Source organism: Habropoda laboriosa, unplaced genomic scaffold, assembly GCF_001263275.1.
Source record: "Habropoda laboriosa isolate 0110345459 unplaced genomic scaffold, ASM126327v1 scaffold62, whole genome shotgun sequence".
Classification (NCBI taxonomy): Eukaryota; Metazoa; Arthropoda; class Insecta; order Hymenoptera; family Apidae; genus Habropoda; species Habropoda laboriosa.
The window spans coordinates 236,015-253,686 of NW_017100177.1; the positions used below are offsets into that span (position 1 = coordinate 236,015).

Here is a 17,672-nt window from a genome sequence, read left to right on the forward strand (position 1 = left end):
TAGTGCTGAAAATGTGAAATAAATAAGCGAAAGATTTCCAGATTAAGTCTCCCCGAATTCAAATTTAATTCAGAGTATTCCAAAGATATGTGAATTTCCAAAATTAATTCCAAACTACCTAATCAAATTTGAATATTTAAATTTAATTTCAAATTATCCAGTGAAATTTACAATTTCCATTCCAACTAAAAGTTGTCCAACTTATTATCGCCCCAACAGTCAATTACAAATACGTTATTTAATAATTGCACGTCGAAAATTTTCTTCCTTCTTCGATATCGATAAAATACGATTCGATACGAGATACGAATCAAGGTAAATACGTTATTCCAGAAATATTATATCACCGTTATCTCATCGAGTATACGGTTATACTGTTATTTCTCGCATATCTCCTCAACATCCTTTCTCCGGGATTATTTTATTATCATTGGACGATTAGACGTGCAGTAAAAATTTCCCATCGAGACAGAAACGCACTTCACGGCGTTCGTGTTTACGAGATCTTCGGGATTTACAATAACGCGATAACGAGGTACTTTTGTCGCGGCGAGAGAATATAAAACTCATGCAGATTGCTTAACGCGCCGACGAAATTCGTTCGTGTAACGCGAGTTTTACAGGTGAGAACCGTCTCTCACCCCTGGAATCTGAAGAAAACGCGCGCAACAATTCCTCGAACTTGAATTTTCCAACGAGTTTTCCAACAAGACAAGCGTGCATAATGAACAGTCTTTCTTTGTATCTTTCTCTCGCCTCAATTTCAACTACACACTTACATTTTTCGTATTTTCAGATTTCCCCTGAAAATAATAACTCCTCGTTGCCATTTCTATCCACTTACGTATTTTCTTCCACAAATATCTGTTCTCTCTTCTCTCCTTATTTAACCCTCTGCACTCTTTCGTCGAGTGTGACTCGACGTCGATTTTATTCACAGGTATGAATTGCCGGTTTAAACGTGTATTATATTTCGCAATATTTTTTTTTACTTAGATAAACAACACTGCATGTATACGACCCCTTCTTGTAAAAAAGAAAGTGCAATTGTTGCAGAAAAGTGTCATTCTTCCAGCAAAAAATAAAATACGTAAAATAACGCGGAGTTATTGGAAAGAAACTGAAAAAAAGATTCAGAGTGCAAAGGGTTAATCCTCAGCCCATCGACGATCCATATAATTCTATAAACGATATTCCAAACTTTAAACAAGTAAATTTAAAAATTGAAATATTTACTCTTTCTTTTCTCGTTATTTAATCCTCAGCCCATCGATGATCCATATAATTCTATAAACGATATTCCAAATGTTAAACAAATAATATATTCTTTTCTCGTTATTTAATCTTCAGACCATCGATGATCCATATAATTCTATAAACGACATTCCAAACTTTAAACAAGTAAATTTAAAAATTGAAATATCTACTGTTTCTTTTCTCGTTATTTAATCCTCAGACCATCGATGATCCATATAATTCTATAAACGATATTCCAAATGTTAAACAAATAATATATTCTTTTCTCGTTATTTAATCTTCAGACCATCGACGATCCATATAATTCTATAAACGACATTCCAAACTTTAAACAAATAAATTTAAAAATTGTAATATCTACTCTTTCTTTTCTCGTTATTTAATCCTCAGCCCATCGATGATCCATATAATTCTATAAACGACATTCCAAACTTTAAACAAATAAATTTAAAAATTGAAATATCTACTCTTTCTTTCCTCGTTATTTAATCCTCAGCCCATCGATGATCCATATAATTCTATAAACGATATTCCAAATGTCAAACAAATAATATATTCTTTTCTCGTTATTTAATCTTCAGACCATCGATGATCCATATAATTCTATAAACGACATTCCAAACTTTAAACAAGTAAATTTAAAAATTGAAATATCTACTCTTTCTTTCCTCGTTATTTAATCCTCAGACCATCGATGATCCATATAATTTTCTAAACGACATTCTAAATATCAAACAAATAAATCTCTTTACTTCCATCTTTCCTTTTCCACATAAACGAGTCAGGTTATAAAATCGCCATTACGTATCAATAATTCCTGCATGCACGTAATAAAGAGGCCGAATAAATAAATAACGCGCCAATGTAACGCAGGACAACGCAGATTTCTCCTCCACACTCTATCAACCACCGAAGAAAATAAGACCAAAAAAAAAATCCATTAGTTCATCGTTGAACTTTCAAATCAACCTATAAACCTGATCGCTTCCTCGAGCTCCTACGCAACCAGAAATAATCGCCACCGAACCTCCTCTATCTCCGCTAAACCTCGACGAAACGAAAATAGAAAAGTCAGACGAGACACAGAGTTGCGTAAGTTGGTAATTACTCGATAATCTGGTACTGTGTAATAATCGACCAGCGTGCAAATCTCGCGGAGAGACATGCAGAACTGGTCTGTGGGATTTTTTGGGATCGATCAAACGGTTTTCACTTCCCTGTAATAGCGACGAACCGTGACCAGATGTGTACAAACTCTATATACGTGTAAACATGGATGAGAAAAAAGGGAAAAACGAGGAACCAGCTTGAGAAACCTGTCGAGATCTTTTTAAAGAGCTTAGAACACAATTTTCCTTAATAAACCGCACCGATGCCGCAGGAAACGTGAGAGCGTCGAGACGATTCAAGGAGGGAATTTATTATTCGACGCGTTGCATGCTGCGGCGCAGCGTGGATTCTCCGGTGACTTTAAGAGATTTAGAAACGCGTCTCGCCATTCAGAATGGAATGGAAAACTCCGACTACACGCTTGAAATATTATTGCGTCTTTTCTTAGAGCACACCGAGTGTCTCTTTTTTTCCCTTTCTTTCGACACACACGAAAATTTACTTCCTCGGGGTGCTTCGAGTTTTGGCAGGGTTTGTGTACTTGGAGGGTTAGGTGTTTAGAAGAGTTTGACGATTTTGAAATTTTCAGGTGTGGGTGTAGTCGGAAAAATATTTGACACGTATATTTTTTTATCGGCAATTGTTCACATTTAAGGAGTGAAGATCGTCGTCAAAGATGAGGGTAATAAGGATATTTGTTGTTCTTTATTTTGCAAATTTGGCGTTGCAAAATGGAAAGTTTGTCAATTAACGGTATTTCTTTATCTTTAATATTTTTTTAACTTCGACGACGATTGTCGATATAAAAAAATACGTGTCGAATATTTCTTCGAGAACTATCGTATACCAAAGTTTCATTAAAATCGATGATTAGTACCAGTTTCAATGAAACTACAAATTCCTCCCGAAACAGGGTCTCCAAAGTTCGTGACATCGTAACCGTACAACTGACCGACGGATTAGCTTGAAATTTCCAGAGAATATTCGCCGAAGCATCATCCAACCTCCCCTAACCTCCAATTTTCAACTGAAATCCTAATTTTTTTTATAATTAAAGCATCACTCCACTATGCACCAACGCTTCTCCGTAACCAACCTAACCTCAAATTTCCCCATTGAAATCCTAATCTTTTCACAATTAAAAAGTTGCTCTACCGTGCACTCAACGATCTCTCGCAATCTCCGCCTAGAAAACTGGACAAATGGAGCCTGTGCTATGCCCGAGGTCGAAAAATCTCAGCGCAATCTTCGCGAGAGCTGAAGAACCGGACAATAAAACCATCATCCGAGCACTTTCTGTATTCTCGCCATCGACGACGAGTCCTAACATCTCCAAGAGTACCGAGGAAAAAAAAGGCGCGTCTCAGAGGGTCGAATATTTCTTCAAACATCAATAGGAAGACGAAGAGAGCGAATGAGTGGGGAACAGGGGATGATTGTGATTTACGTGTCTGATTCCTCGCAGGCAGTGGATTCTGTGGCAGTGGAGCGTGAAAAAAGCAAGGTGTAAAGGAAGAAGCGACGAGTCCACGACTTCGTATCTACTAATCCCTTAAGAGTGTCGCGAAACGAGGGAGGCGGTGGAATCCTGTCGGGACACAGTTTCATTGAAATGCCGAGGAGCTCGAGAAGAAAAACAGCATCTGGGTTAAATTCCCGAGGATCTTTCGGCTCCAGTCAGCTTTTCCAGCCGCTGATAGAATTCCCCTTGTGTAACCGCGAAACAACTATGGCAACAGACGGAGAGAGAGAATCGACGAGCTTCTTTTCCCCCTGCGGAGAACGACGAACGCGATGAACCCAGTGACTTTGGGCGCCCGCGGGAAATAACGCGGTGGACCGAGCTGCAAATTTGCGGATCACGGCTGGGACCATCTCGCGAGAAGAATTGGATGACTGGGACACTCTCTCGTGGATAACTGCATCGGAACTTTTGCGCGGAATCAGAGGGGAGAATTGAATACTTGGAGTTTCGGGGTTTGTTAGGGTTATCGATGGTTTTAACCCTTTCTACGAGGGTGGACTGAGTAGGAAGGACCGTTGTTAGGCTATTGTAGATTTAAAGTTCAGCTGTGGACGAAGTGGTTCGTGCTGAAATTTCAATTTACCTACAATTGTTAGGTGAGTTAGGCTACTATTCAACTGACTGTACTATGTATGATACTGTTGGATTATTTGGAGATTACGTCGATTATTTCGACATATAGAGAATGTACACTACCGGCCAAAAGTTTCGCCTCAATTTTCATCAATACCGAATCTGCTACTAATTTTTTACAGATTTCAAATTGATATTGCGGAGATAAACAGCAATTTACCTTAAATCGATTGATGCGAATGATAAAAGATTCGTTAAAAAATTCTTAACGTTGCTATTTTTTCGGCAAATTTTTGTATAATTTGCAATGCACCGTGATTCCAAATTTGTAGCCGGTAATTGTCTGTTTAGTATGGCTGGATATTCTTCTCTTTTCTTTCTTTCGTTGCTGAGATCTTATCGTACATGTGGACGAAGTGGTTCATGTTGAAATTTCAATTTACCTAGAATTGTTAGGTGAGTCAGGCTACTACTGAACTGATTGCACTACATAACTGCAAGTTTTGCAAATATTTACAGGAAAAAGATAGCAGCTTCGAGTGTTTTTTAAGGAAGATTTTAGCAGTCAAATAAGTCGAAATAAAGTAAACTGGTACTGATCAATTTGAATAGCAATTTCTTGGTCAATTTCAACAGCAGATTCGATATTAGTATAAATCGACGGATAATTCAAAATTTCTAGCCGACAATGTACATTGACATCAGAATACCTTCGTTCGTTTATTCTACCAAATCTCTACTCGCAGAATTCCCAGGTAGCTTCTTACAGAAACGACCGAAGCTCTTCTTGTAATACCGAATAAAACAGCGAATAATAGGAGAATTAAATTCAAATTCCTCGATGAATGAAAGTAGAAGATCTATTTGAACAATGCTCAAGATCCACCTTTCATCCTCTCCAACTATCTTCCGATAAAGACACACGAATGTGCAAGAGTATGGTCGAGCGAGTGTTGAGACTCGCGCTGGTTTACGACCGAGAGGTCTGCGGAGAAACCCAGTCCCAACGCTAGGGGCTGGGTCAGGTAAGGACCCAGCCGCGGAGTTCAATCGGAGGGAGGTGATTGTAATTTATTTGCAGTCACCTCCTTCACGGGTCGTGTTCGCAAGAGACCCCGGGCTCCCCCAGCGCGACCGATGAGGGTCACCGTGGAGGTTTTAGCGAGTAAGAATCCTCCTGCCCCAGGAGGCGGTGTCTTTCAGAAGATTTCCTCCACGATAAAAAAAAAAAAAAGGGTAAGGACCCAGCCACGTGCTCGCGCGACGCGGATCTTGCTCCGTAGAAACCCCAACCTGTGCCAGGGTTTCCCGGAGGCAAGAGAGGGGCGTCAAGGTACGTATGTAAGGACGCGTTGAATAAGACTGAGCGGAATATATTAGAAAGATAATTAGGAAACGTGCAGTTGGTAAAGACGGACAAGAACGAGGCGTCAACGACGGACGGGCAAGTAAGTATAGTTTCAACATCTGTTTAAATAAATCCTGACAAGTATTATTTAAACCGGACAGCCTTTACAAATGCGAAAGACGGCCAGAGAAACTAAATTTAAAAGTTGCATTTCTCCATACTACAATACCTTTCGTTCAGAAAAAAAAAAAAAAGAAAATGCACAGCATGGGCTGAATGAATCAGCAGAGGCTGTTTGACACGCGTGCAAAGGTTCTGCTGCCAGTAGCGAGCTAGTGGTATCATTAATCCAGCAAATAGTGGCTGCGTTCACGATCGAGCGATGGAGAGAGGGAAAGAAAACGAAGAAAAATTTCACGGGGCGAATCTCGATAGGCGAGAGAGGAGATAGAGGCTCGCAAAAGGAGAAGTCATTACACGGTACGTGACCACGTAACAAATAGACCGAGAATACGCAAATCTCTCGGCTCTGCATCCTTGAATCCCGAGAAAAGCCAAACTACGGATCGCTGATGATCATAAAGCGTGACTCGATGAAAAATGAGACAGTCACGGAAGTCTGATAAATACACGCGACGAGTAATTAACCAGCTCGAGAAGCCGTAACGCGTTCATTTATTGAAAAGAAAAATGAAATTTTTAAGTGGGTTCGTTTAGCAGGGACCGACCACCTCCTGCTGTGAAACGAATTTTTGCGACGATTTCGAGGGAATTTTGGAGCGAAGGAACCAGAATGAAACGAATTAAAAATTATCCATCGTTGTGGAATAGTAGATATCTACTACCTGTGTGTACGTGAATTTTTGATATCCTGTGGTAATCTTTATTCATAATTTTTGCAGCGTTTTAACATTCCTCTGTAACAACTTTAACTCTAATGTATTCGTGTTCTACTTATCGCGGAATAATCGTAGCCAGGCTTGCGTGCAATTAGATTACCGGGGATACGAAATTTTTCCGAGATAATTTCACGTATTTTTATTAGGGGAAGATAAATTATCGATATTTTTAGGAGCACCAAAAATTACTTCATCTTCGGAGAAAGAAGTAATTGCATAAAAATTATCTCCCCTACTCGAAAAACAATTCTGCTGAAAAATCGTCCCATCTCTAAACGAAAGAAAAATGAAAATTGCTCTCTGCACTCGTGTGGTAAAGAAGGAACCTCTGAGAAATAAAAAGGGACAAAGTGTCTCACAAGTGCCAAAAAATTTCTTCCATCGAACGAAAATACCAAAATTATCTCCACAATTCTTCCGCCGTAACTAGAAACGATCCTCCTGAAAAATCGTGCGGCTTCGAAGCGAAAAAGAAAATGGCTCTCTGCACTCGAGTGGTAAAGAAGGAACCTCTGAGGAAAAAAGAGCAGAGAAAAAGAACGATTCACAAGGGCCAAAAAAATTCTTCCATCGAACAAAAATACCGAAATTATCTCCACAACTCTGCCACCGCTCAAGAAGAAACGATCCTCCAGAAAAATCGTTCGACTTCGAAGCGAAAAAAAAAAATGAGCGACGAAGAAAGATCCGCTGAGAAAAGAGCAGAGGGGAGAGGAAAGGAGAAAAAATCGTGGCTCGAAGCAGTGATAAAGGTCTGTTAGTGGAAACAACGGACGCTTTGAAGAGCAGCCTCGCGAGTGACAAGCTTCGAATGTTGGATGCATTCTGCGTGCACGCCGGAAAATTATGCGTTCTTATGCACGGGCACGTGCATCGTGTATTATGCAAGACGGGTATACAGCCTCGTGCCGATCGCTGCTTAAAATGCTGGCCACGACTGAGCCGAGTTACCCTCGCCGCTCTTGATCACGATCAAAATAAAGAGAAGTCACGCGAAAGCCTGCCTCAGACGACACTTCCGCGAGACCATTAAATTTTCATAGAATAATTTCCCACAGATCTGTGTGCGCAACCTCCGAGTCATCTCGATTCACTTTTCCCCTTTCTTCTAACAGAATCACTCGAGACAAGTTATTTCTTCACTTTCCATATTTAATCACGTACCAGCGGATGATTTCGTATATTTCTCCTTTCGAGGAAGTAACAAAGATTTTCCTAGTATACGAGAAAATATTTTTTGAAATATTCTGAAATATTTTTGGAATATGTTATTTCTCTTGGAATGTAAGTATTTTTGCGATTGAAGAATTAGACGTGCAACTTGGTGAAATTAATACCTAATTTACGTGTGTTCTACGCTCCGACGAATTGGATATCGAAGAATTTCTTTCGAAAAAAAAGTGATCACTTTCCTCTTACTTCGTTTGCTTAGAAGTAATTAATTCGTGTTCCACTTGATGCACCAGTTCGGATAAGAACTACTGTTCGTGTGTAATCCTCGGTCGTTAATGATGATTAATTAAGATAGAAAAATTCAGGTCAAAATTATTAGATGTATACATCAAGTAATCTACTATTTTTCTTTAATAAGCTGCAAATGTAGTTTAAATTCAAAATACACCACCGCACATTCTTTCTTTATTAGCGATTACTTCTAGCTTCATTTAGAACGTAAACGCAGTCTTGCTAGACTTGCACTGATTCACCTAAGAATAAGTCATAAAACAGAAAAAAAAAAATGAACCCCAGAATTCCAAATTTGGCGAAAAACATTTTTATACGTTTCTGAAAAGATACTTAGAAGTGACTTACGCTGATTCACCTACGAATAAGTCATAAAACAACAAACAAAATAAACCCCAAAATTCCAAATTTGGCAAAAGAAAAAAAAAATAAATTATTCTTCGCCGCACCAAATAATAAATTTGCTACGCGAATCGTTCAAAATCCCGCACACTTCAATCTTTAATACCATGTTCGCCAGAGTCAATCACCGATCCGCGTGTGAACCGCGAAAACGGCAATAACCCGGACATTCCTCCGGCAAGCAGAAACACTTGTTTCACCGCGGTGACTATGCTCGTCCCGGACAAAAACCGGCTATTGTCTTCCGTCCCGAGCAAACGAATAAACCAATAGATAACTGTTCGCCGTCGGGGGTATTCAATTTCGACGGAGGAAGCGTGCACACCGCCGGCTCGTTAGCTGAGAGAAGAGCGACGCGCCCGATGGGGAAAAACGAAAGAAACCCAGCAACGGGACGTTTGGTCGAGGTGAAAACCGTAGAAAACGTGCAAACACGCGGGCCTGGCTACGTGGGAGCATGGCCGAGGAAGCCTGGACGAAAACGTTGGGGAAAAAGAGAAGAGAAAAACAGCTGTTCGTTGGGAAAAGCCATAAGCTTCGAACGCAAATGAACGAACCACGATAATTGACGCGGCAAATGAAAACCAACGCTTGTTTGCATTTCAACGTGGACACTTCTCCGCTGAATTGTGCAACACCACCGGTTCTCGATACCGATAATCATATTAGGTTGTCCGGAAATAAATTGCGGTTTTCTGTTATGTCATATTTACGGCTTTTCTATACTATATATTTTAAATTTATGTTTATTAAGTGATATACCATTTGAAAGCGTAGATGTCGCTCTAAGCGATACACTTTTGCTTTTTACCGTCATTTGTTCTGAGTATAACTTAAAAACGTAACAATGGACAAGAAGCAAATTCGTACCATATTTTTATACGAATTTAAATTAAGACGTAAACCCGCGGAAACTGGCCGCAATATCAATCATGTGTTCGGTGAAAGCGCAACTAACGATTGTAATGCATAAAAAGTTATTTGTTGAATAAGCAAGTTTGGTAAATCGTAAGGGACCAATACTCCTACACGATAACGCCCGCCCGAATACACGAATTGGATTATGAAACATTAAAACACCCTCCTTATTCCGCCAACTTGTCCCCTACAGATTACCATTTTTTTCAACATTTCGCTAACTTTTTGCAGGAAAAATCTTCCGCAACAAAGAGGATGCTGTAAATACCTTTGTGGAATTTATTCATTCCAGAACTCCTGATTTTTATTGTAACGGAATAGGAACTCTCGTGAAACGTTGGAAAAATTGCATAGAATCTAATGGAAATCATTTCGATTAAACGAATTCATTCTAAGCAAAACTACACGTCCTTAAATCTCACGCACAGAAACCGCAATTTATTTCCGGACAACCTAATAGTTCTTTCTTTATGAGCCGAATTGATTCCATTTAAAACAACTTTGAATAGACATGAGTTGACTTTTCGAAATTTTTAAATTAACATAGATACGTTTTTGGTTAATTACCGTTTTCTAAATGGACACACTGTATGCAAAGTAGGTAAAGTAGAAATTGCGAAAGAAGATAAAAATGTACACTTTTGTTGAAGTTGTGTTTGCAGACGAGGATAATCTGTTTGTACAATCTACAACTTAGTTTGCCTAAGCCTGGAAAGAATATAGAAAAGATTATTTCTAACGTCCTTTCTAGGAATACTAAATTTCTCCGAGATTTCAGTTAACCCTTTCTGTTCGATCTATTCTAATTTCAGAGGAAAAATAAAATTCGTTCGGTCCCGATCTTCTGGTAGATTTCAATATGTTACTGCGAAAACAGTGATAGGAAATAATTTCAAAAGGGTTAATCGAGTTAAAGCAATCCGGACAGTGCTCGGGTAATATTTTGGAAATTGACGAATGTTTGTAATTCTAGGGCTGAAGAAGCAAGTGTCCGCGGAAAATCGATGGGAAATGGCTGGTTGATTAATGAATTGGATGCTCAGTTGGAACGACATCCAACGAGGGCTTGTTAAATGGTATTTCGCGACCAAGTAATGAACTGTAGGCTAGTTGATTAATGACTGCATGTGTACGAAATATAGTTATGGTTTCGACGAGTTCGAAAATATTATTATGTCGGAGAAGTTTGTCTAATGTTCTTCTTCTTTTATTTCGCTTTTTTTTTTTCATTTAGTTAATAGTATCGATCACCGTTGTCTGGCAAAGTGGTTTCTAGTTTCTGTCCTGTCAATTAGGTGTCGAAACTTGGTAAAAGCGATCCGACGAAATAGTCAACCTGCGGTTCGCTATTGATAACGCTTTCAAGAATCCAGTTTTAATTTATTGCATAATTCTGACGCAATTTCTCTTCACGAACCGACGACGCGATCGTAATGGCACAGACCGCGGTTTAACCGAAATAACAGAGAGACTCGTTCTTCAATCTAGCTAGACATCGTCGAATGAATTAACGAATCGGTTTTGTTTTTTTTTTTTTTGCTTTTTCTTGCATTTCAGAAATAACCGCTGAACTGTCAGTTTGTTAAAAGCACTTCCAGTTATCGAAGAGGTTTAATAGATAAATAAACTCGATTCAAAGGCAGATTACTCGTTATCACGTAGATAAGAGTTTCTCAGACTACTTCAGAGGACTTTCACCTTTCGAGCACGGAAAATGGGGTATCTTTGAGATTTTTTTGTCAAGAGACTGGTTAGCCGATCAATTTCAAACTTCGTAAATGTATTTATTATACTTCGAGGGAAGCGTGGGAAAAAATTCGTGAAAAAATATTAATGGTAATTGTGATAAAAATATTAATTTCGACATAACAATTTTGTCAATTATTCGAAATTTGATCAAATTTCGACGTGTAAGCTTTCTCAGTGTAGAAAAATATTCGAAATGTTTTTTGACGCAGCTTGGTGCATCTAAAGCTTAGGCTGTCGTAGAACCGTCAAATTTTAACTTAGGTTGTCATAGAACCGTCAAATTTTAACTTGGGCTATCATAGGACTCTCAGATTTTAACTTAGGCTGTCATAGGACTCTCAGATTTTAACTTAGGCTGTCATAGAACTCTCAGATTTTAACTTAGGCTGTCATAGAACTCTCAGATTTTAACTTAGGCTGTCATAGAACTCTCAGATTTTAACTTAGGCTGTCATAGAACCGTCAAATTTTAACTTAGGCTATCATAGAACTCTCAGATTTTAACTTAGGCTATCATAGAACTCTCAGATTTTAACTTAGGCTGTCATAAAACTCTCAGATTTTAACTTAGACTGTCATAGAACTCTCAGATTTTAACTTAGGCTATCATAGAACCGTGAAATTTTAACTTAGGCTATCATAGAACTCTCAGATTTTAACTTAGGCTACCACAGAACCCTCAGATTTTCAGATTTCATTGTAACATTCTCAATTAATATTTTCCAGACGTAACACTATGCTATCATAGAACCGTGAAATTTTAACTTAGGCTATCATAGAACTCTCAAATTTTAACTTAGGCTACCACAGAACCCTCAGATTTTCAGATTTCATTGTAACATTCTCAATTAATATTTTCCAGACGTAACACTATCGGAAAATCGGTTTGTTGATCATCTCGAAAGGTGAAAGACCTCATAAAAGTAAAACTTTCGATGATAGAAGAACCGAGAAAGTTCATTGTTTCTTACGATTGTGGTTTCCCGATGAAATTATAGGTGCGAATGCTCTGGATGCGACAGAGAGGCGAGAAAAGCGTCTATCCGTAACTGGCTTTACAATTCCGTTGCCCCCCGGGTGAAACAAGACACAATGAAACCGAAAGTATCCCACAGGAGGTTGTAACTCTGCCTCTTGACTAATTTGTTTCGCGGAACGGATCGACGAAACCTGTTCTTCACCCCATCGGTATCGAGAATGCACCGTGTGGTACGAAAAGAGCAAATGTTTCGTGAACGTGGCCGGATTATCGAGCTCGAGTACCATTTGGTGTTTGGCGAGTCAATTGAGCGGAGTTGCCGTTCGATTTCATTTAAATGTACTTTCGTTGCATTCAGACACAGATTTCGTCGTTCTACGATTAGCAATTTTGGGAAAATAAATATTTCGACTTTTGTTTTTTATTCTACGCGACGAAATATACCTGCTGTGAGTCAAATTTTCAAGAGTAATTCTGACCACTCTCTTGATAATGTAGAAATTATATTCTATATTTTGAAAAATATTTCACAAATAATGTAGAAATATGAAAATATTAAAATTCTACGCTACGAAATATGCTTCGGGTAAAATTATCAAATGTAATTTTGAGCACTCTCGCTATCTGCAAGTTAGCTTGATAATGTAGAAATTATATTTTATATTTTGGAAAATCTTTCACAAAAATATTCAAATATTTGTCGAAAGTGGACAGAAAATTCTTCGACGACTCCACCAAGGAACAAATTAAAATTCCTTCAAATTATCGTTGCAAGTAAAAAGTCGCGCATGAAAGGATATAATTAAGGTTGGACACTACTCGATTTTCAATTTGCCCTCGATACACAAATTCTGCTTCGATCTTGCTCTCGATTTAATTCAACATTTTAATTGAACCACCTCTCTATAATTAGTCGAATCTTGATTGCAGAGTATCCGGTGAACAAATACATACAATATACACACACGAATGAAAAACATGTCTGGATTCTGATCGGAAAGTCATCCGACTGGAATTATACTTTGATCGGAATTTTTCTGCGGTAAAAGGTTACAAGACAAGCGCATGCGGTTTTAACGAAGGAAACAAGATAGCGTAACAGCTGGTAAAAGTTCAAAACGACTTACCCTTCGTGGCTCTCGGATTACTCCAAGTCGACTGGCAGGCCTTCTCCATGATTACTTTCGCGCTGTACGTTACATGACGTTAATAACACGTTAATGCGGCTCTCACATCAACACTCGGTTAATTTCCACACTCTGTTAGTAGGGAATCATCTTCTCGTTTCTTTTTCCTCTTATCTGAAAAATTTCAAGAGACCCCCGTCAGGCATCTCCGAACTCCTCTTCCTCTATTTCCCATTGTTTCTCGTATTTTAAACGACAATTCTCTTTGTAACACTACGGTTTCAATTGCGAATTAAAGTTTTCTTGAAAATAACATTTTTCAAATTTAATTTTAATTACGACTTGCTTTGTGTTAACATTTTGTAACGTGTTTTAGTGCAATATTGGGGAATTTAAATATTCTTAGAAAATGTACGTTTGCTTAAGAATAATATTCTTCAAATTCTAAATTTACCTTCATTTTTATAATTAATATTCTAGAATTTTAATTACGACTTGCTTTGTGTTAACATTTTGAAACGTGTTTTAGTGCAATATTGGGGAATTTAAATATTCTTAGAAAATGTACGTTTGCTTAAGAATAATATTCTTCAAATTCTAAATTTACCTTCATTTTTATAATTAATATTCTAGAATTTTAATTACGACTTGCTTTGTGTTAACATTTTGAAACGTGTTTTAGTGCAATATTGGGGAATTTAAATATTCTTAGAAAATGTACGTTTGCTTAAGAATAATATTCTTCAAATTCTAAATTTACCTTCATTTTTATAATTAATATTCTAGAATTTTAATTACGATTCGTTTTCTGCTAATATTTTGCAAAGTGTTTTAGTGCAATATTGGGGAATTTAAATATTTAAAAAAATGAACGTTTGCTTAAAAATAATATTCTTCAAATTCTAAATTCACCGTTCATCCTTACGAAAAATATTCTAGAATTTTTAATTACAATTCGCTTCGCGCTGATATTTTCTAGCGTTTCAGCGCAATATCGGGGAATGTAAATATTTAAAAAAATGTACGGAGAAGTTCGAACAGAAAAAAAATCTTGATTGGTCCCCTCTATAAACTATCTCTACACGTAATGACAGGATTTTCAGTGAAAACGAAGGCTAAAGGGATGGAGGTACGCGAGATCGATGAAATATGCAGAAACAGAACGTGTACGGTGGATTAATCGAGCGATCGCCACTGTGAAAAATAGGTCGTGCAGTGGTGGTGAATTAAAACGAAAATTCGAAGGGGTGAGTAGAGGTGAAACTTGGACGATAACGTGAAATCGATCGGTTTTCGAAGAGGGGGGGAAAAAAATGGAAGGAATAAATGAAGGTGAAAAATCTGGATCGCTATATACGCCGTTGCGAATGCTTTTAACGGATACAAAACGATCTCCGTCGATCATAAAAACCGAGCTCGATAAATTTTGCCAATAAAAAGCAGCAGCCAAGAGGCTAACTTGTGCTTCGTGTTTTTGCTGCTCGACAAGACGTAACGTGCGACATTATGTTGGATAAAAAAATGAAATTACAAAGGGAATGTATTTGAATAAAATTGATTTCATTTCTATGATAATTTGTATAATCTTGCAAAGTGTAGGAAAACGCAGAATTGACTCAATACTGGAAAATTTCAAACAATTAGAAGAACGAGAGAACAATTTTTTCGGCAATTTAGTGTACAAAATTTCAACCCTAGAGAGAGAGAATGAAATTCATTTCATTTTGATAATTATTTAAAAACAAATACAAAATTAACTTAACATTGAAAAATTTCAAAAAATAGGAGGCACGAAATGATAATTTTTTGGTCAATTTACTGCAAAATATTTCAACCCCAGAAATAGAGAATAAAATTGAATTGATTTCAATAATTATCTGAAAAAAACGCAGAATCAACTTAACACGGAAAAGTTTCAAAAATGAAAAGGCACAAAGTGACAATTTCTTCGTCGATCTAGCGTACCAAAATTTGAAGTCCACAGAAAGTCGACAGATTGGACTGCAAATTGAATTAAAAATCTTTTAAAAAAAGGTAATCAAGCAAAACAGAGAAGTTGTTTAAACATTCGCATCGGCTAAAATCGAACGAGCTCGTCGATAACCGTCGACGAAGGAGAAAAAGAAAGAAAGAAACACAGCGGTTCCCTAATAAAGAATTGAAATACGAGGCTAGATAAACAGGTGTAAAAGATAAGTAGGGAAGGAGGGAATGGGTCTGCTCGAACGTTTATTGCCGCGATACATATCCAGAAACGCATTTGGAAGGACGTATTTTTCCGCGGAATATTGCACCAAAGAAGATTATTCGTATTCTTTGTCGCTAACTACCAAGAAATACGAGTGAACACGTACAAAGGATTGGAGCCGGGGCGATAACGAGTGATTACACCTGCGCTACATTACTCCATAAGTATTCCTCGCGATTTGCCTCGGTTTGCGAGTAATAAAACAAAAAAGGAAACGAGTGGGTGGCAAGTGTAACGTTATTCTTATCGCGACTGTTATCGCGAATATAATTAAAGCAGATATATTTGTATTTAACGTTCGAAGAACGACGTTGTTAGATACCGATGTTTAGTAATTTAAATAAAAAAATAACAATTTTATTTGACTAAATTTTCTACGCGAAATGTTCTGAAGCACTTAGTTTCTAGATTCTAGGTTAGGTCGCGGCGATTCTTCTACTACGCGCGGGATGTTTAACTGGTTGCTTTTATTAAGGTTCCATTGGCAATGGGTTATTGAAATCAAATAGTCTTTGTAACTGCTAATCTTCTGTTTATTATTCGACTGAGAGGAAACGTCTTTACTAGAGAATTTATCTCGAGATCGGGTCGGGTTCCCGAAAGTATCTCGAAAATTTCGGGACTCCCGAAAGTAGAACGAAGCTATTATCGGAGAACGTTGAAAAACTAGCTTTTCTACGCGAAAATATGAAATAAATCATATCTATCACATATTTGCTCACCATTTTCGTTCCATGTTCTATTTCTTATAATTTTACAATTCTCGGGAATCCCGAAATTCTCGAATTCTGAGATATTTTCGGGACCCGACCCGAGCATCGACATTTTCGAGTTCTCGCACACCCCTGGTCTTTACTCTTTCAAATGCTCTATCGAACTGTCTCTGGACACCCGAAAAGGGAAGCTGAGGTCCGCTTATACCTAGGAACTGTTTACCCTATTGTATCGCAGGGTGCAGTGTGCAGACTCGAAGACGAACACCAGGCACATCTGGTGGAAGTCTTAGTGTCTTTGTCTAAAAGAACGCGGAGACATTTTGGTCCTCGCTTGATTATTTCTGCAGGGTGTTGGTTGAAATAATCCAACAGGTTCGTATGTCTTATTTTGGGACTTGACGAGTATGACTCGGGGTTGATAGATAACAAAGTATGACTCGGGGTAAAGCGTATGAGTAATTGTGTAAAAGGATAATTGTTAGGGGTTATTAGGCGGTGGATATGAAATGTGTCTATCTTATTTGTTAAGGTTAGAGCGGTATCTAACGATGGTAAAACAGATTGAATATCAAAGCTATTTTTATATAAAACTTGAAATTTCTCTGAAGAGAGATAAGCAATTTTGAATTGATTTGAATAATTGTTTATTCGTAAAATTAGCATAGATAAGATTAATTCAGACGTTTCTTTTATTCGGTGTTTGAAGAATGATAGCGTGAGAAAGTCAAGGTTAACGTTATCTTTGTATAAAATTTGAAATTTTTCAGAAGAAAGATTCGGCAATTTTAGATTAACTTAGGATTCGTAGAATTACATAGAGTATTGTACGAGTAAATGAATGGAAATTCTGTTTGATATTTGAATTTTAAACGGATGAAGTGGAAAATATTGAAATATTCATTGCAAAAATAAGACGTGATAGTAAAAATAGCCCGATCTCGAAGAACTGGCGTCAGGAATAGAAACACGAAAGCGATCTAATTTCCCGACTTTTTCATCCGCGCCAATTTCATCGTCGTAGGCTAGAAATACCAAACAGCTCGGCTGACAGACCGCGTAAACGTTCTCCAGTCGGAAATTGTTATAAAAGAGATTCAAGGTTTAGAAACATCTCGAGTTCCAACGTTTTGCTTCTGGTTTATTAAACAATTCAACACTTCCTTGATTCCTCCATCAATTGTAGAAGCGTTTGAATCATTTGTCCGCACAGTGACGATTTTTAAGCTTGCATAAAACGACGGAAAATAATGGAAATAAAATTCTAATTGAAATTAGAAATTCGAGAGATTTCGAATTAAAATTCGAAAGGTAATTGGAAATCCGGGAAAACTCGAATTAAAACTCGAATGAAGTTAGA

The 17,672-nt window shown here is 37.7% G+C and overlaps 1 protein-coding gene across 2 annotated transcripts in view; it reads right to left on the reverse strand.

Moving 5' to 3' along the window:
• LOC108578910 (coiled-coil domain-containing protein 137) overlaps positions 1–17,672 on the reverse strand; it is a 90,601-nt gene that overhangs the window by 30,171 nt on the left and 42,758 nt on the right. Inside the window, exon 5 of one of the 2 annotated variants that reach the window (XM_017942325.1) lies at positions 13,352–13,525. The exons of the other annotated variant lie outside the window; for it this stretch is intronic. The gene's annotated coding sequence lies outside the window, so the exon portion shown is untranslated. The remainder of the gene's footprint in view (positions 1–13,351; positions 13,526–17,672) is intronic. 2 annotated transcript variants of the gene reach the window in all.